General features: G+C 43.8%; 1 non-coding gene across 1 annotated transcript; it reads right to left on the bottom strand.

Moving 5' to 3' along the window:
* Nucleotides 1-6,201, bottom strand: LOC119440739 (uncharacterized). Its single transcript, XR_007465836.1, has 3 exons — nucleotides 6,082-6,201; nucleotides 2,328-2,473; nucleotides 1-291 (listed from the first exon to the last, which is right to left on the bottom strand). It is a non-coding gene; the product is annotated as an uncharacterized LOC119440739 (transcript).
* Between the last annotated feature and the right edge of the window lie 14,798 nt (nucleotides 6,202-20,999).

Here is a 20,999-nt window from a genome sequence, read left to right as displayed (position 1 = left end):
CTGGGTTTGTTAGACCTTCAGCATCTCAGGCATTTCCAGGGCTTGGAGATTAAAAAAAAGTGCTTTACAGGTACATAAAGAATGAAGGAACAAGAAAGACACTAGGTTTTTTTTTTAGTATTATGACCCTTGGAAGGCAGCGTACTTTATCTTGTCCTCCTTCCTGTATTCTTCTAAGGTGATCCTGTTTATTACTGCCTTGCTGTGTAAGAATAACCGCAGTAACAAGCATCGACTATCGTAGACTACACCGACGTCGGCCCTCCACACTTTCGCAAAGCATCTGCCGCCCTGAAAAAGAAAGAAAGATGAAAGAAGGCTTCTAAGGAACAGAACAGATTACATTTTATAATTATTGCTATACACAGACACTCTCCTGTACGGTTCCGCATAAGCAGCACTATTCTAATGCGACGTGTTATTCTCGGGTCTTGGTCCCATAATAATTACCATAGACGCGAACCAGGAACATGAATATCTGTGATAATATTAGCTACCAATCAACGTGAATTCAATATTTAAGAATCTATGAAGGTCATTACAATCTGAGATTACCGCCATGGTGCCAGTTGATTTTTAACACGGGATCTGGAAGTACCAACTACAAGGCATTCCGTGCGTATAGATACTGCTATAAACCGGTGACGTACTTTCCAAGGTATGTGCTCAAAGCGAGAATTGTTCTACAGCCAGAGGCATAGACAGAGCCATGCACCATCTAGCTCAGTTATACGGCAGTATACGCAAGCTTACAGGCTATACCATGCTTTAGGTGCACGTTACAGAAGCCACTTGGTCGAAATTATTGCAGTCCTTCACTATATGCGGCCCCTTTCATACTTCCAAGTACACCTATCGGAATAGTCAACAGCATAATTTGTTTTATTTAAAAGCATTATTTCCTCTACACACACTGCCGAGCTCCAAGTGAATCATAGCGGTCTATTCTAAAATAAAACATAACCTAATTACTACTCATTCCGTTACAAGGTCGTATTTTTTTTTTTTTACTTATTGCCAAAATTAGTTTGTCACTATAAAGCGTAAAGGGAGAATTGTTAACTAAAAGGTTAGTCTGTATACTTCACTCGAGGCGTATGCTGCCATGATCGTTTGTACAGTAATTTTGGGTTGGCTCGGCGATGAGATTGACAGGTAAAATTTGTTGTTAGGAAAGATCAAATAAGTCGTCATTGGCACCTTCGCGTTGAGACGCACGTTGAGCACTGACCCTTCAAAGATCCCGTTGCTCAAGGCAGCAGTTGGCAGCCTTATAACCGCCACCACGTCTAGTACTCAACTGCAGTAAGTTCTGTAGCACTGCTGCATGTTGAGCATGCTGGTACTCTAACCTGGATAACGTGCATAGTGCCAGCGCACGAGGATAGAAAGAAGACGTTGACAACACAATGTGCTGCACCAAGTTCTTGGACTATGGTGCAGAGCTGCTAGCTCGTACTTCTTATTATAACACTTAGACACTGGCTTGAAACAGGAATTCCGAAACTCCATAGTTAACTGCGCATGTTCCCGCGTGATCAGATGTATGTGGTGCGCGTGTGTACTATGTATGAGTGGAGCAATTCAACCATCATCCTAGTCATTTCATATAGCATGTTAGGTATAGGGCCAGGCAAGCTCTTTCAGCTCCCAATGAAAGCCAACTATAACAAAACTTCGGATTGTGTAAAAAGCCAAGTTTCAGAAACGTAAACGTAGCGCAGCCCCCGGGCACATATTTAGGTTTGAAATACGAGTGGATGCATCATGAAAAGTTCGCGAAAATATGAGTCTTTGATACCCCAAAAAATGACGTCGGAACTGACGCATGACTAAGAACGTTGATAATCAGCAGCGGCTCGTCGACATGACTAGCTGCAGGCATGACCTCCAAAATTAGGTGGCGCCCGCGGCTGCACGCAGCACTCTGTGAAATTTTGGAGGCAGCGTGATGGTATTTACGTCATATCCGCTAATCCCCAGATGCGCGCGTCGTCTGCTTCAGTTATATTTAAAAGCAGCAAGTAAGAAATTTAGACAAGTGTCCCAAGGGCAAGCTCCTAATCTTCGTATGATGAGCAGTCACGCAGGAGTTATTTTAAAGCTTCTTGTTGCGATTGTTGCGATTGTTTGTTGCGATTGGCTCGGTCCGCCATTACGACTATGAATGAACAGCCGTTCGTAACAGAAGCTCCTTCTTTAGAGCAAGGATAGGAACGAGGAAATGGGGTGGGTAGCGAAGCAGCTAGCTGGTATTTAAACACCCATATCACGAGAGTGGCACAGCAACCGAAGCAGGGTCACTTTGCAGGTGCACATATACGCACCCGTTTGCAAGAGGAATGCATTGTGTGCCGTCCCAACCACAGAAGGGGTCCAGTACGCAAGACGCGCAGTTCTGGTGACTGTTTCTGCAGGATTCCATGGGGTACTGATGAACTGCTACGTCCATGAGCAGGTACACGCTCTTATGCTGCAAGTGGTTCATTTGCCGTGAGCACAGATAAATCGCGATTGCGCAGCTATAACACACTCCTTCATATTTGCCACATAAGACAAAACTGTTGCGCAGCCCCTTTCCAAACTACGTATTCGCGCGCAGTCGAATAACCTTAACATATATGCAGCCAATTGTAACACCTCTCTATAAGTGCGAGAACAACTGTATAGAGGGTTTTTTTTTTTTTTTTTTTTTTTTTTTTTTTTTTTTTTTTTTTACTATGCGGATTTTTATTAAAAGGCGATGAGCGTAGCGAACGTGTCGTTTTTGCAGAGAAGTTCGTAGGTGAAGTGAACGTGTTTCTGCTAATAACGTGAGTATCACGAGACTAATTATACGTTTTTATTAGAACCTACAAGGCAGTTGTTTATAAGACAGATTTGGAGGTAGTCACATTTGATCACCGCAGGCCTTCATCCTGTAGTGGACATAAATATAGGATGATGATGACGACATTTTATTGACCCCTATTTTAAAAGTATTGAAAATCGCACCTAATTCTAAATATTCATAATCAACTTTCAACGTTTATTGGAGGCACTATCGAAAGTAAGCGCACCGGGAAGGAAAGGCTTCCCCGCTATCCTATCAGTTGGAAACGCCCCATGATCCACCTTGGTGGCGTATAGGCTAAGGCGTTAGTAGCATTAGAGTGTACCATTATAGTACCCTCTATAAAAAAAAGTACACAGTGGAGAGGGTTTCGGTAGGGCTGAGCTAGCGCACTGAAAGTAGATAATCGGATGAGGAGGGTGATGCCACAGTCTGCGACTGGCCCGCTTCCTCTTGCTTAGCTTGTTGTGGATGGTCGAAAATCGGGGAAGCATGCAAGAGAAAGTTTCAAATAGCGCTAAAACGGATCCTCACACTCTAAAAAAAGTTTACACCATTTGGGTCGTATCCTGTCCGCAAACAATAATCGTCGTTTCTTCCGCATTTCCCTTATTTAACGCTGCGAGCCCGGTACTTCCTAGTCACGAAACGCTTGCGCGTTATCAGCGTGACACAGCATTCTCGGCAGGAAAGTAGCGAGCGTTGAGTTTTCAAGAAAGGAAATGCGAGCAAGGCAGAGGACGATTATTGTTTGGGAACAAGATACGACCCAAAGGGTGTAAGCTTATTTTAGAGTGCAGTGAAAAAGAGCTAACAGAGCGATGTCGTAAACATGCCAGAAGGACTCGACAACGTTATACTTTCACGCAAAAATGTTTATTGTACGCAAATAAATTTATGCTCCCCGGCAGCTCCGGGCGGCAAGTGTTCAAGTGATTGGTAGCGTCTTTAATGCATACACGCCACTCAGATGTGGTGAATTTTTGCAGTTTTGTGACGTCGCGTGGCCGAGAAGAGAAGTGGGCACAGCCCGACATCTTTTGAGCGATAGTGGAGGCACGGCCGCTGGATAAAAAAAAAAAAAAAGTTTTTTTTTATCCAGCGGCCGTGGTGGAGGGCTAATGGCAAAACAGGTGTAGAATAGGAACTAATTATATTAAGTTTTTTTTTCGGTGTAATAATCAGAATGTACCCGTCATACTAGATGGGGAGTTATTTGCGGATTTCGCGACGTCGCGTGACAGACAGGCGGAGTGGGGCTTGCCCGAAATATTTTTGACCAAACGTGAAGTACTTACTGATTGCAGAAATGGAATAGACACAGTTTGAAATAGCTTTACGTTATAGCGCCCCATATGGAGTGAATTGAGCATTGAAATTTGATTATGAATATCCCAAATTAGGTAAGATTTACAAGATTTAAAAAATAGGGGTGTATAGAAATGTCTGCATCCAAATTTTCTGTATAATCAACTGTCCTAAAGGCTCTCATAAGAAAGCTTATTGACAAATTTTTGGTAATTCGTCTTCTGAAACTTACGTTATTAGCAGCAAAGTATATCCGCCTGACCTAGGAACTCTTCTCTATACTGATAGCGTGTCGATAAAAAATATGTATAATCTAAAAGAAGACCATTCCACTGGAGTTGTCTAAGTATGCATAAGCATACCCCAATTTTCAATTGGCCCACTCCTAAATTTAAAGTGGGCCATCCCCAAATTTAAATTGGCCCACTCCAAATTTCAGTTCACCCACCCCACATTTCAAGTTTGCCCACCCGCAAATTTCAAGTTGGCCCGCACAAATTTCAGTTGACCGACGTCCAAATTTCAAGTTGGCCTACCCTCAAAACTACAGTTAGCTCACCCCTAAATTTCAAGTTGGCCCACTCGCAAATTTTAATTTGGCCCACGCCCAAAATTAAGTTAACCCAAAAAATCCAAGTTGGCACACCCCAAAATTATGTTGGCCTACACCAAATTTTAGTTGGCCCACCCCACATTCAACTTCGACAACACCCAAATTTGGCTTAGCCCACTCCCAAATTCAAGTTTCAAGAGCCAGCCTAAATTAATAGGTGGGTCAACTTGAAATTTGGAGGTGGGTCAACTTATATTTGTTGGTGGGGCAACTTAAAATTTAGGGAGGATCTAACATAAAAATTGGGGTGGACCAAGTTAAAATTGGGGGTAGGTCACCTTGAAATTTGGGGGTGGGTTATCTTAAAATTCAGGGGTGTGTCAGCCAAAATTTGGGTGTTGGCCAACTTAAATTTAGGGGTTGGCCAACTTGAAAGGTGGAGGTTAGCAAACTTAATTTTGGGTGTGGGCCAACTTAAATTTGGGGGTGGACCAACTTGAAATTTGCTGTCTGAGCCAACTTGAAATTCATGGTTGGGCCAACTGAAATTTGGGGGTTGGCAACCTTAATTTTTTGGGGTGGGGCAACTTAAATTTGGAGGTGTGCCAGCTTGAAATTTGTGGTCTGGGACAACTTGAAATTCAGGATCAGAGTGGGTGAACTTGAAATTTAGGGGTGGGCAAACCTCAATTTAGGGTTGAGCCAATTTGAAATTTGGGTTTCGGTCAACTCAAATTTTGGGATGGGCCAACTTGAATTTTATTGGTGGGCCAATTGAAATTTAGGAATCGGTCAACTGAAGTGAGGGGTGGGCTAGCTTAAATTTGGGGATAGGCCAACTTGAATTGTATTGGTGGGCGAACTTGAAATTTAGGGATGAGCCAACTGAAGTGAGGGATGAGCTAGCTTAAATTTGGGGATGGGACAACTGAAATTTGGGGGTATGCTTATGCATACTTAGACAACTCCAGTAGGGTTCCTGCATACTTTTTTTTTTGGTTAAAGAACTGAAAGCAAGCAAAAACCCGCCTGCAAGCAAAAAGTGTGATCAAACGGTATACTACAATCTAAGTTCTCAAGCTGCAAAAAAGAAGGCTGTTCAAATTGCCGTATTGCTGAGACGGAACTACAAACCTTGGTGAAAGGCTTCTCAACAAGCTACATGAGAAACAGTTAGTTTATAAACAAGCAGAAACATTGCTCCGTGGTAGGGTGTTAGATACAATCATGTTGCTAATGTGGCTGTGGTCCCATTTTTTTTAAACCATACCATTCCTTGATTGCTTTCTCCATATGCGATGACCATAATGGCAGTGAAGAATATGAAGAACAAACAACAAGAACAGGTTTCAGCATTTTCATTTTTGGGCCCGGTGTGTTCACGTACCTTCAAGGAAACTAGCACCTTCCGTATCGGATCTCTGATCGTGGTCACGTTAAAGCTGTCCACAACCTGGGCAGGAGCGGGGTTCCAGTCACCGGGTACATTTTCTTCGGCCAGCTTCAGCAGTAAGCCGTCAGCTGGAAACCGGGAGTGGTAGTAACCTTTCGCTGCAATTCTATGCACCTCGCACTCATCTCTCTCTTGGTTCTTATTTGCTAGTTCCCTCTTGGCGCCTGGTATACGCTTGCAGAGCGTATACAATGCGACCTCCATTAACAATAAGAAAAACAAAATCAATACTGCCTGAGCAAGTCTCGCGAGTATAATTTAGTGTACGCGTCGCATATAAGTGATGCGAGCGCAATGTACGCGCACTGACATCGCTATAATGTACAGAGTAAGACGCAGTTAGTCGATATCCGGTTTATAGTCGACACTTCCCTTTAAATAAAGGGGGCACGCGTATTTTACAATCAATAAGCATTCAATTCTGCTGCTGACCTAGCACTTTCCAAACGATAAGGAGCCAAGTTTAAAAGGAAGATAAAGTAGTGTTGCTTAACATCCACCAAACAGTATTATAGACAGTGTACTTCTTTTTAAAATTTTACTTCAAACATCTATTTTTAAAAAGCCTACAAATTTTAATTCGAACTCCGTTAATACAGATGAATTACCTGCAGAAGCGCACATCATTTGGTAGAACAACAAAACCAATCAATTCACTCATTATAAGCTAATTACATTAATAAACCTATTAGATACAAACATTAAGGCACATATTTATGTTGGAAAGTTGAAGAAAATCGTCACTAATGTATAGTTACCGTTTTATAGATTTCAATATGGCCATATAGACCCAAATAACTGGCGTCAAGATATTCGTTTAATTTACCTGATTAGACACGCGGCACCGCGAAGCGCTGCCTTCCGTCGGACCCCTTTGTGGCCTAGAATGAATCTGCCATCGCACTTCTCTCTTTCCACGAGCTAGTTCTGATTGTCGCTTTGCGCAACTTTCGATTGGACACATGCACACTTCAGCAACAACTGGGAGACAGACCGCTTTATCACGCGGCATGGCGAAGCATTATTTGACGCTGCGCTGCTACACCACAGGGAGGCTGCGCGTTATGCAGCGTACTTCATAACCCTTTTTCTTACTAACAATTCTTGCGTATATCTAAGCTTCTTTAATGAAAAGATATTCGCTTTTTACGTGCCAGAACCACGATATAATTATGAGGCACGCAGTAGCGGGAGACATCGGATTAGTTATGACTGCGCGGGGTTGCTTAACTGCTGCGATCGAATCCGCGACCTCGAAAGCTCAGCAGCGCAACGCCATATAGCCACTAGGCTATACTATGGCAGGCAAAAGCTTTCTATGATTACAATCCCCGGATCTCAGCAGCTACATCTAAATATAGCTGCTGTCGCTCGCGCAGTGCGCAGCCGGCCACTCGGTCACTCTAGACAAGTGCGAATAACACCATACGTTGCTGGCACTGTGGAAAGAAAAAAAAAACTACAGAAGTTTTACCCGTGGCCACGTAGCAGATGACCCAGGAGCCCCATGAGGTGTCCAGCACGAAGGCGGCCAAGGAGCGGAACTTTACTCCGGCGCGCTCAAAGAACGGTCGTCCGTGACGCTGTTTCGGTGTGTCAGTAAGGATCGGGTGCTCCTCCACGAATCGAACGGTGTCGTCGGACAGCGTCCGAGAGTCGGACGGGCAGCCACCCGCGTCAGCTGATCCCGGGTACGTGGAAACGGGCGGCGTTATGGGCTTGCCCACAGAGTACCTGTCAGTCACTTTCAGCTCGAAGAAAGTGGTGCCTTCGAAGGACTTCTCGATGTCTTGCATGCGGAAAGCGCACACGGCAGATTCCGGGTGGCCGTGACTACGGAGACGGACGGATGAAAACAAATGAGCTTAATTGCTGATCGATCTTCACAAAACGTGGTGCATACGTGTCACTCTTCGTATGACTGCAGTTCGGGGGACACTAAAGGGAAACGCTGAATCAGTTTGTAATTATGATGTATTCTTTCAAAACTATGAGAAGAGAAAACGATGGCTGTACTTCATTGCTTTTTAATTTCGCACCGAAAGCTCAGCGCCGCTATGTCGGTGTGACGTCGTGGATTTCAAAGTGCTTTCTCGTATTTTGGCCGTAAATGCGGCACAGTAAATATTCTCAAAACTTGCAATGTTCGGTGTTTGGATGTTATAGATGACAATGAATTCCGTCTTTAGCGGTAAACATTCGATTAGGCACGACCAAACTGTCAAAATCTATGACGTCCCGGAGCGCTCTTGCAAGAACTTAAGGCTGCGGAACCACCTGTCTTTCCTTTCTGTGGCTTGTCGGGCTTCTCAAATCACCTTTACGGTGAGAGTGTCTTTCTTTGATGCGTGTGTGTACTTGTGTGTGGGTTGTACATCCATAACTTACTTATACATATCAGTTTATTTTTCTCCTTAGTGTCCCTTGAAGCAAACGTTCCTAGTGAGGTCCCCCAGAACGCACCTATACTCACTCAGAAGCTGTTTGAAGCAGTGTGGAAGCTGCGAGACTCCTTAGCCAATAGGGAGGCCAAACGCCCCTCAAGATTTGGTAATCCGTGCCGCGTCGCCTGCACAGCGGCTGCTGATTTCGCGGTATACGACTGGCATGCGCAAAGGTTGTAACATGTTATGTATTGCTGTAACATATCGTGTACCAGGCAATAACAAAAGTATCTGATCCCGCCATTAATCACAGTTGCGCCCGGAACAGTATTCCGCTGCGCAAGGTGCTGCAGTGTACACCTCGTACTTCAGCAGTTCTACAAACGACTTGTGAGATGGAATATAACTCGCTTGTTTGCATTAACACTGGAGGGAGCAAGTTATAGATTCAGCAGCCCGACAAATTCTGCATTTTTGCAAATTTTGCGCAGAGCAGCGCGCAGGTCGATGCATGCTACCTGTTTTGTTAAGTTATACCGTGTGTTCAAAATTAAGCTTTATGGAATTTTTAAGAATCGTCTAGCAGGTAGCATAATTCTTATCGTTGATCTGGGTTATTCGAAGAGACGGACATTAGTAGCACGAGAAATCGAAACACATATTCAACTAATTAACAAAAATTTACTAATGGACTTCCTAGTTGATTACTTTACGACACATATTGCAATTTACTAATTGTTGCCGGTGAGTTTGCAAGACACATCCACTTGAAATGAATTTCCAGGATGACACCAGTTTCGAGATATTATTTCCCAAAGTGTGGGACGAAATACATGGGCGTTCCAGTTACTTTTGCGCTTCAATGTATAAAACAGCATTTTGGTAAAAAAGTAAGTAGAACAACAGTGCATTTTTACGGCAAGTTTGAAGGCGCATATCTCCAAACTGGTGTCATTCTGGAAATTCATTCCAAGTTGATACGCTTGACAAGCTCATCGGCTACAATTCGTAAATTGCAATATGTGTCGTAAAGTAATTAACTAAGAAGTTAATTACTGAATTTTTCTTAATTAGTTGAATATGTGTTTCGATTTCTCGTGCTCCTAATGTCCGCCTCTTCGAATAACCCAGCGCAACGATAAGAATTATGCTACCTGCCACAGGTGATTTTCAAAAATTCCGTAAAGCTTGAAAATGAACACACTGTATATACTCACGTGACTGTGACGAAGACGCCAAACAGCACACCTTCTTCCAAGTTTGGAACCCAGACGGAATCACCTGCGAAATACCACCAAAACGAACGAATACATAACCCATTATGTTTTTTTAAATCATTCCTACCGCATATTGACAACTGGAGACCGTCGTTTAAATGGTGTTCTTTATGCCAAGCAAGTAAAATTCAAATTTATGCAATAAAAATAGAAAATGGCGGAATATGCGCGTACATCGTAACTTAATTATCTAAATTGAAAAGCACTCACCACTGTATTTTATTTTTATTTTATTTCTTTCCCTGCAGGATTCATAGCGCCGAAAAAAAAAACATACCAATATAAGCGCTCGCCGAGCCAGCTTTTAGGGTCCAGAATAAATGACAATATTGCGATAGAAAAAAGTGACATTCATGTATAGCTATAACCGCGATATTAAAATACGTTGCTCGCTGACAATTTGTCGATCATGCATTTTACTGTAAAAAAATGCAGGTACAACACTTGAATAAAATAATACAGCAACAACAATAATAAAATGATGTTCTTTTTTACGGTCTTTTCCCTCAACTACAAAGCAGAAAAGACAATAATAATTGGCTCATTGCGCTCACTTCGAAATATTAAAAGTGTTTCCACAAAAGGTATGTTCCCTGTTCATACATTTACTTTTTGCCACAACCGCGAGTGCCGTCAGCCGTATAATAGACCTGGCGAACGGTCGCCGTGATTAAAGTCGTCGGAAACGAGCTCACAATTAGTTTTGCTGTTTTCAAAAGCCATCCAAGCTCGACCATATATCAAAAGCTGTCGCAGCATTCGTCTTTCAACGCTTGGTAAGTCGATTTCAAGATTCATTCCTTTCATCTCTCCGTATTGCGCAGTTTAATTATGGTAAAAAAAATTGAAACCGACGTGGTGATTTTACTGAGATGGCAGATGTAGACTATCAGCACACATAAAACGCGAAAACGTTGAAGTCACATAAATGCATGGCTTCGTTACGAACGCTAGCCTGTATTTGTAAAGACTAAGGAACTGTATATTTGGGACTACGCACTGCTTAAAACTAGTAGGAGTGTGCGAATATTCGAAACTGTCGAATAACAAATCGGATAGTCACTGTTTGTAAATGCAAATATTTTCCGAATTTAGAATATTTTCAAACGTCCACTGCGCCCAAATAAACACAAAGTTGGAGTAACGGTACGGAAAATCTTCACCCCCGCGGGCATAGTATAGACATAAAACATGAGAACGTGAGTAGTGGAGCCGTCGATACGTCACTTAGGTAGCCATACTTTACAGGTTGTGCGGCGATTATTCGCCCTCCCTGAAGAGTCCCGTGCATGCGAAGAAACTACTTGTTTGGTCCTGATGGTACATTTGTGCTTTTAAGAAACGGCGCTTCATAACGTACTATGTAACGACAGAGACTTGCATACTTTAAGAATAATGGCATGTGAGCATCGTTTTATATTAATTCTGATAACGGCTATTCATTATTCGAAAAATATTGGAAAAGTATGCGATTCGACTCGCGTCTAGCACTATTCGATTCGTATTCGATTCGGTCTCAAAAACTTGGCCAACGATTGCGATACTCCCCAATGCGAAATTTGAGCGCAGCTTCACACGTGTTTTTATTTCGCAATATATTGACCGGCGTTGACAATCTTTCTCGTGCGGCACGTTGCAAACAGAGCGAAGTGTTTCGCGACTGACTCGCTAATCGGGAGATCGCGAGAGGCGGTGCACGGGTGAGGCGTGGGCGCGATTCAGAGCAGCAGCCGCCGACAGATCTGCGCTCATGCAGAGCTTTGTTTCGACGCGCTCGCCGCATACCCTATCGATGGCGTTATCGGTGAACAGACGACGCGCATTACTCTGGCGCTATCTCGGAGCGGTCGCCGCCGCACGAAGCTCCATACACACGCAAGCGGTAAGACCCGCGCGGTGCGCTGCCGGCGTTAAAGCGCAGCTCAAAACGCGGCGTTAAAACGCAGGAACGGGCACCTAACAGCTGTGTCCTAAAATCACTATTCGCACATCCCTATTTGCATGTGGCACTATTCGATTGGTATTCGATTCGGTCTCAAATATCACTATTTGCACACCCCTAGAAACTACCCCCTGAGAGATAGCTCATCGCAAGCCCGTGTAACTATAGGCATTAAAAAGCGTTCCAAATACTTATTTCCTATTTTCGTGTCAGTTTATACTAGTAGTACCTAATCTCGCCCAGGAGTCATCATTTGGTCGTCTAGAAAGAACCTTAAAAATGACATTTCATGGCACTGCCAAGATGGAAGAAGCTGGGTAACTCACGGACTATACATACACACCCACCCCAAAGCAATAATAAAGTGTCATACTTTATAGGTGAGCCAAAGCTGGGTTGGGTGAATCTTCTAAGTTTCGAATACGAATATAATATTACACACTAACTCTTCGTATTGGTATTAGAAAATGAACTATTCGGTATTTTTTCAAAATCGAAATTAACCAGATATTTCGCAGCAACCGACAGTTAAAGTCTCCTTACTGTTATCCATCTGCTAAACAAAGTATCAGAAATTGGCAGAAGTGAGACAACGACAAAACATTTCGAAGCAATGCAGAATCAAAATGGGTAATGCAAGCTTTGTGTTCGGCTTAGCGGCGGACGCTTACGCGACAACCTGTATGCGTTTTCTTGTAGCCTCTAGACATGCAGCAGTTTTATCTTTTACTCTACGGTCAGAGATGTTTTCCTTGCAACGGGGCCTTTTACATGTGTTTACGGGGCTACAACATTTTTTTTCGACAACTTCTGGTCTCTTTTTAGACAACCACTTATTAAGCAATTCTTTTTACAAAGCTAATCGTAAAGCAGTCATTCATTCTTGGAAAGCTTAACGACTAGGCTCTGAAGACATTCAGAGCCTATTTTTGCAGTTTATTGAATGACAGTTGATGCTGTGTTTAAAACTGTTATTCTTTTCTCCAATATTTAGGTCTTTCTTGCATTAGGTCAGTACGGGCGTGGTACCTAGTGTTAACGAAATAAATATTCCTGCTGTAATATATGCAGCTTCTTTTGTCTGTTCCATATTCGATTCGTATTCGAAAACGTTTACCTCTAGTAAAAATGACCTATTCAACACGCACTCCAATGGTATTCTTGTCGTCTCTAGGAATTCTAGCATCTTCACTACTCACGTATCTCATCGTAAGTGAATTCTTCTGTCTTTGTTTTTTGGAACGCAGTCTTGTCCGCGCAGTGAAGACGAATTTTCAAGAAGGAGGTCCACCGCTGAGACAGTGTGCGGCTACCTGGGTTGCCTCCTAGGTCATTCTGTTCGTCCCGGGAAGAATGGCGGTTGTGAGAAGTAGAAAATTGTTGGAAAAAGAGATAAAGAAAACGGTAAAAAAGTAGAAACATCTTACGTAACTGGCAAAGTCTGAGATAACTTTCTTATGCCCACCACACTGTCTATCTTCAGGCCTGTCCGTCATTCGCGGCAAGCCATGCGTGCGCAATCTGATTAGACGAGTCTTTTTCTGTGCAGAATCGGCGACAACATTGAAATCAATTTCGACACGGTAGGCGTATCGTGATGACTGGTTAACTGCGACATTACGGCGAAATCCCGCTTCAACGCGCGTTGTTTCTGGTGACTCACACTGCGCACTATATACGGACGAGGCTCGGGACTCACGTGATCTCGATGACCTCGCGCCACTATTACCCGTGACAACCAATCAGGTGCCCCTCTATCTCCTCCCCATCACCTGCGCTTTTTCTCCCCTATATCGTTATTCTCCTCCTTATACATGTTACCTTCTCTCTTCGCGCACTCCGGCTATTGTGCGAAAACGCCGTCTGTATAGAGCCATCCAAAGCATGCGATGAACACAACAAATCTCTCTTTAATAACGACAAAAGTGCTCGCAAACAGTTCTAACAATTCAAATAGTTCTAACCTCTCAACTCAACAATATCAGAAACGCCGCGTTGAATGCCTCCAGAGTGACTAAAACCATCTGGAATCATTTATTGTGCGTTCAAATCTAAGCACGCCAACGTTACTGCAATCTGCGCCATTCGGGAAGTGGCGGCCGAAGTATAGGGATCGAACTGGCGACTTCGTGCTTAGCAGCAAAACTACGTATCCGGTGAGCCAACATGTTGGCTAGTCTTGTACTAGGAATGAATGGATCAGGTATAAAAAAGTGAGTGAATTAGAACTCGAAACAGACAAATTCTATCAATAAAACAAGAAACAATCAAACCTTTGTTGAATTTTACTCAAGTAAAATATTGCGATATCACGTTATTGTTCGAATCAGCGCAAGAGCTAGCTCTTTAGCATGTTGCTCCATTTTGCGGTACTTAGTGTCGCATTTTTCTTTTCATGTTTTCTACTAAGTGTAACTGTGGGTTTAGTGCATTGCCAGCACTCGGTAGATATATTTTTATAGAAGCACGGACGAACTGGCAAACAAAGCAAATGTGCACTGAAATTATTGAACTACATTTTATATTACGTTTAGGCTTTAGCTGATCCCTCACTGATTCTATACTATCCGCTTTTATTTTCTCTTCATGATCAGACCCCTTTCCCGCTGCTTCTTTTAGAGAAACTCGTGCGGCCGTTTCAGAGATTGTGTCCGCATTGTTATACGATGACATCAGATAACTCCCTTGCACACGTCTACAAAAGGTCGGCTAACATTCACAACATCTTTGCTGCACTACAGAAATTTTGATCAGGATTAAACCACTGATATTACGCAGCAGGAAGGTTACGAGAAAGTAAGCAAGGGTTACACGTTGGTAAAACGTGAACGCAATAGCCCGCCAGCTGTGGAAAACGAACGCGCGAGCAATGGCATGAGCGCTGAGGGGCAGTATGAGAACATCTGCATGTTAAGTGGCATCGGATCCAGCTATGGAAGACGACGACGACGAACGCACGAGCGCGTCTCTGTGACCACGTAACGTGTGCAATCAGGCACGCTCTAGGCACACCTTTAGTAAGCCACAACCGTGGAGCAGCCGTGGCTTCAGGGAAGCGTGCTCTTCTCGCAATCGGCGGTCCGGGTTAATTCGATTCCCACCCAGACTGAAATTTACCAAATTTTTTTTCGAAACCACTAATTTACTTTGTTTACAGGAATTGTTTTAGATGCATTTTTAGGCTCTTTGTGGCGTCGGCCATTTTTCCTCACGGCGCAGTTTCGCCAAGATCCCCGCAAGGTTACCGCCAAGGAAGGACACCTAAGGCCTTCATGCCGTAAATACGCGTGTTATTACAAAGGACTGCCCTCTCGAGATTGCTAACTGAAAGTTATTCAAATGGGCGGCCTTCTGAAATATATCATTTTTTAAAATGCTGCCCATCGAGTTATGTTTGCGCATTGCGGTGAAGTTCGACGGATGGCCGCAGGGGCAACGTCCAAAATTCTTGACTATCAAAAGAGCTACCACGATCTGTAACGAGCATCAGTGACCTCGTTAATTTAAAAAAGAACTAGTAACTCATTATTATTGAGTTTGTTTTAACACGAGGCAATGTATCTTGTGTCTCTGCGCGTACAACTTTAATTTAAAGCTTGTGTATTTTCCTGCATTTTGTGTGTATCTACCTGTATTTACCGTGATGATAATTGTTATATTCCCATGTCAGTTTCTTGATTCATAACACGCCTATCGTCTTTGTTTTATGTCATAATCTTGCCCTTCCCCTCTTTTATGTACAGGTGTACCTTGAGGGTAAAATAAATAAATAATCAGTAATACACTTCAACAGTCGTCGCAACTATACGTACTTCTGTAACAGCCAATCTGTAGCTACTACTGAGACATACCTATAAGCACCTATAGTAGTTCATTTTAGCCATGGCTCACAGGATCTCGGGATCAAATCCCGGCCACAGCGACCGCATTTCGATGGGGGCGAAATGCAAAAAACAACCGAGCACTTGGATTTAGGTGCACGTTAAAGAACCCCATGTGGTCAAAATTAATCCGGAGTGCCCCACTACGGCGTACTTCATAATGAGGGCGTGGTTTTGGCACGTCAAACGCCATAATTGTTTTTATTTTACCCATGGCACAACATGGACTTACCGCATTAAACAAATTACAGACACCGTCAACCAAGTCCTTGGCTACACGCGCCGCATACTGTAAGGTTAACTTTAATGCCTTAGTTCGCCTTAAGTTAGAATATGCTTCCGTCATTTTTGATCCATAGCAAGTCAACCTAATTAATACCCTCGAGTCCATTCAGAACCGGGCCACTCTTTTTGTTGTATGTGACTACTCCTATAAAAGCAGTAATTCTATATGAAAAGTAGATGCTCAGCTTAACGCCCTCGTCACACGCTGAAAACGTGCCCAACTTTCTTTTTCACAAATTTTACCATTCGTTCTTCCCAGTGTTGCGATTCATGAGACCACCTCACCTGACCTCACGTAACAGCCACCCTTATGGTGTATACCCACTTCCCGGCCGTACAGCAGAATTACAGCAGCACTCATTCTTTTTTAGCGGCCAAAGACTGGAATCATTCATTGACCGACGTAGTGCTTGTTATTGATGCACTTCGTTTCAGGAAAGCCATTGAAGGTACGCATTACCGAATGTACCGATAATGACCCACCGTACGCCATGTTATGCTCACCGCCTCGTGTAACGCTCCAAGCCTGGGACCTTAGAGGTGCTCACAAAAAAATAATAATAAACTATGAAATTAATGTTCTGAACCTCCATCAATTAATCGAGCCGTCGCCACGACAGCAGCTCGTTTGCTCACCTTGCAGACACGACCCACAGCGGAGACGACCCGTTGACCGCACACCTTGGTCTCGAGGGCCGCCTCACGGAACACGAAGTAGGCGTACTTGTCCCAGGCAAAGGAGCCCACCGAGTGTGGGTCTGCGAGCGACAGAGGGGTGAGCGTCGGAGTGGGGATGACGCGCAATGAGCTTTTGATGCTCACGTGCATGCCGTCTCATTTCTACGTAGGAGTGCTCCGCCTATGGATCAAAAGGCGAGCATTGACTCATCGTAGAATGCTTAAGATATGAAGATACAAGATAAGGGGCCCCTGAACGTGCTGGGTCGATGACTCAAGTCATGGAGAAATTAAAGAATGCAATGAAATGTTGCTCGGCTCCCACTGACAGCCATCCAAATGCAGCCATTCACTGACCCGCATATACATTGTGGACCTATACTCTTCCTGATCTGTATGTAGCTACCGTCATCATCACTTCGCGTCGTAGCAGTTCATGTTTTAAATAATGCATCGGTTCAACCCTCGCTTCACAAGTAGAGGTGGTGCCGGGTACATAAGAGGATGTCAGTTATACAGTAGTCGAATTTTTGCGCTGCAACAGCATTGAAAGAATTATATTCAATGCATTTTGGAAGATTTGTATTGAAACGTTCCGTATGCATTCCACTAATTCCGTATAGTTCTTATGGAAATTGTACTGAATTTATACGGAATCCATACAGATACCGTAAGGATTATACGGAAACAAACTAAATTATTGGAATGGCGTACGGAACGTTTCAATAGGGATGGTGCATTCGATGAGCTTCTGGCATAGCACTGACGATAGAGTGCCAAAGCGCTGGAACGTCTTCAATGCACGGCGGATTGCTGGATGTTCTTAGGAACCTGGGGTTGAATTCACGAGGCATTTTTTTTTATTGTAAGTGGTGCTCGCCATTGGCTGGCCGCGTTAGCTAATAATATTCCCGACAATTATTTGCCCCAATCTGTTCTGACAAGCAGATTGATATTTTGTGTGTGTGTGTGTGTGTGAAACAGAACTTTCTGCTTTATTAAGCCTGTATGCTGTGCTTTAGCCAATCCTATATGTGCACGTTAATGTCGTGATTTCTTGTTTTATTACGCCGAACACAGTTGTGCAATCACGGGCACTACTTTCAGGGTCGAAAGTCCGTGCTATGTATGGTATAAGCCGGAGCATCCAGCATCACATACCCAGTTAGCCTAAAACGGATTAGCCCAAGTATGAGTAATTTCATAAAATTAAAGAACTTCGAATAGGATGCGTTGTTCTGGTACAATTACGTGCGCATTAGAGATAGCTTTGAGCCGGCCTTAAATGTACAGCTTTGATGTTATGATTTATTGTTTGATTATGCCGATGAGAGCACTGCTAACATGCACCATAATTTGTGGGTCAACATGCAGCGCTATACACAGGGCGTCCCAGCTACCATACATGGCGGTTTTTTTTTTTTTTTTTTTTTTTTAAGACGGGCCATTCTACCCTAAGATAACCTAGTGCATACTGTTCACCGTCGAGTAGAGCAGCCACCAGTAATTCCTTTGTTGATTCCATTCAATTTATTCATTATTGCAATTAGAAAATGTTTAAATACTGCACTGAATGGCATGCTGTAAATGAAGAACACTTGTAGAAAATTGATAAAAACTTAAAACTGGCATGTTTCCAGCCAGGTGCTTTTTGCCGGTTTATTTCCCCGGTTGATAAAGAAAGCCCGCGATAAACTGAAAAATATCATCCTAACTAACCGCGAGCCCGCATCAAAAGGCGGCGCCCTCAGAAACTCTCACGAGAGTTAGTGATCGCCGTCTTTCCACTACGCATCAACCACCAGTTATCGGCACTCTTTCCTTAATGAACACCAAGGCACCGCACTGTCGCAAGCGGGGCACGCCTGATAGAGCGCCAGCTCTGCCACCAACCACTAAGGAGTTTCGTTTGAGGGCACTGCGTTCTAAGGCGAAAAGCCTTATATGTCTCATCGTTTAGTGGACCGTTAACGTCCTTGAGGGAAAACCGTGTCGTCGAAGCGAAATCGTACACGATGACGACTCGGTCACCGTGGTCACCGTCTTTTATGAGCAAGCAAGCGACACTCGCACAACAATTATGATGGTGCAGGGGTGAAGCAAGCAACGCTCACGCAATAATTTTGATGGCGCGCGAGTCACCGTCGTCATCGCGTTAATTAAGACAGAGTTAATTCAGGCACTGGAACCGAAGACCTTCGGTAGGAGTCGGACCCCCGAGCTTATCTGGGATTCGAACCCACCACCTTAGGAGTTAAGGCACTTGAGCCCACGGCCTTTGGTGGGAATCTAAGCCATGATCATGGTGTTAATCAGGGTGAGGCTAATTAAGGCACAGTTAATTAAGGTAGCGTCAATTAAGGCACTCGAATCCGCGGCCTTTGGTAGTAAAAAACAAGTAATAAGAAGTAACAACGTATTCGAATGAGAATGTCAAGTAATTTAATGAATCTCTCTTGAGCGCGCCTTCACCCTTTTTGGCGTATGCTAAAGTGAATGTCAATTTTGGAGCGGGCGTACGGTTAGTCAGGTCATACTTTTCATTTTTCGCGCGCTTTTTTTAGTCAGCCGCAAAAAAATAAACGGGCAAAAAGTACCTGGCTGAGAACATGCCAGCTTTAGGTATATTTCAATTTCCTACAAATTCTTCATTGACAGCATGGCATTCAGTGCAGTAATTAAAATGTTATCTAATTGCAATCAATTATTAGATTGAATGGCATCAACAAAAATTCTAAGCCTTTCCCCTGTCGAGAAAATGGGGGTAAGCGGAGACGACGCTGTCGCAGACGTTCCGCTTCGTTTGTCCTAAACTCAGGGTTGGCCGCTCTTCGCTGACGCTTGGCGTCAACATCCCGCTCGCGCAACTCAGGGTCCACGGCTCTTCGCTGACGTTTCTCCTGGACTTCGGAAGCCCTCACGCTAGAATCGGACGACAAGCTTCGCTTACCCCCATTTTATCGACAGGGGAAGGGCTGGTGATTCTGTCTCTTTGGGTCCCACGTGTGACAAGGGTAGTTCAAGGGCGCGTTACAGGTCACCGACCCCACAGGGGTACGTGCCTCTGAGCTTGGACCCTTTCTGCACTATCACCAAGATCGGCCCACATGACAGGGATTTGTGCCATTTAGCTTTCTGCACTATCACCAGGATCGGCCCACTTTTCAGCGTGACACCACCACCACCAGCCGCCACCGCCGCCGACACTTGTGAGCCTATAAAGCTTCGCTTAAAAATTATTAATTAAAAAAATTATTGGTGGCTACTCTACTCGATTGTGAACAATATTCATGATAGCTGGGACACCCTCTGTAAGGTTGTTTTCTGGTGCCTGGCTCAAGTGGGGCTATCAGGCGAGAAACCGACCACGAAGTGATGGCTCATGCCAAACATCTTGTAATATAATATAGTTATAGGTTCGCCTTAAAGGGACACTAAAGAGAAAAAAAACAGCAACAATTCAAGCTGTCTTAATCAATTCACCTTCTACAATACCAGTAAAGTCCCCCTTACCGTGGGAAGAGGCTTGGTACGCCTAAAGACTCAAAAACAAGAACGTCGCAGTTTCGCCCGAAAAGCGAAGTACTATCGATTGCGATAGCAAATTAGTGGACAGCTATACGAAGTAAGGATAGTTGATTTATCGTCTGTATAAACTCAGAAACATTCGCTTACTAAGTAAATTAACAAGCATGGTGTCACGCGCGCACAGGCAAACATAAACACATCTCACTGGCATGAGTGCGGACACTCGCTGTCAAAACGATGACGTGTAGAAGAGCGGCAGCAGCAGCGAGCGAATTGACCTTTGTGCTGCATCTCGCTTCAACGCAAACTAAGCGGCGAAAACACAGCGCACACGAAGCTATGAGCCTAGACTCTGTACTCATCGCAGATAACTTACCAGATGGGGCCCAAGCAGCTGACGCTACTCATCACAGATCACTTTCAAGATTAAGCCCGGGGGAGGCGCGCTCCGCGGCACGCGGTCACGGTGTTATCACACTTATGAGTTTATCTGAGTTTATGCGGAACATCACGGCAACCGCGAAGGCAGAAATTTGCCTGGAGTGTCCTTATAATTACTGTCGCAATAAAAGCGGCCGGTGACTTCGCCTTAATGTTCCTGCATCAGCCAGCCGTGAGGGCATATAACTTTGCGCCAGATTGGCCGAAATGCGTGAAAAGACTAAAATCCGTGGCATCACAGTGACGCATCGACGATGGGGTTTCAGCGCGAAATAAAAGAAAATAAAACATTGACATTCATTTTCTCTTTTAATAATCAATCTGCTACTACGAAATTAAATAAAATATCATTGTGAAAGAACACTTCATAGGCTTCAACTGTTTCATTCTTTCTCTTTAGTGACTCTTTAATATTAGCATTCAGCGCTGAGCAATT

Source organism: Dermacentor silvarum, chromosome 2 (genome assembly GCF_013339745.2).
Source record: "Dermacentor silvarum isolate Dsil-2018 chromosome 2, BIME_Dsil_1.4, whole genome shotgun sequence".
In the NCBI taxonomy this organism is placed as follows: Eukaryota; Metazoa; Arthropoda; class Arachnida; order Ixodida; family Ixodidae; genus Dermacentor; species Dermacentor silvarum.
The sequence above is the reverse complement of the archived record's forward strand: the minus strand, read 5'-3'. Positions and strand labels throughout refer to the sequence as shown.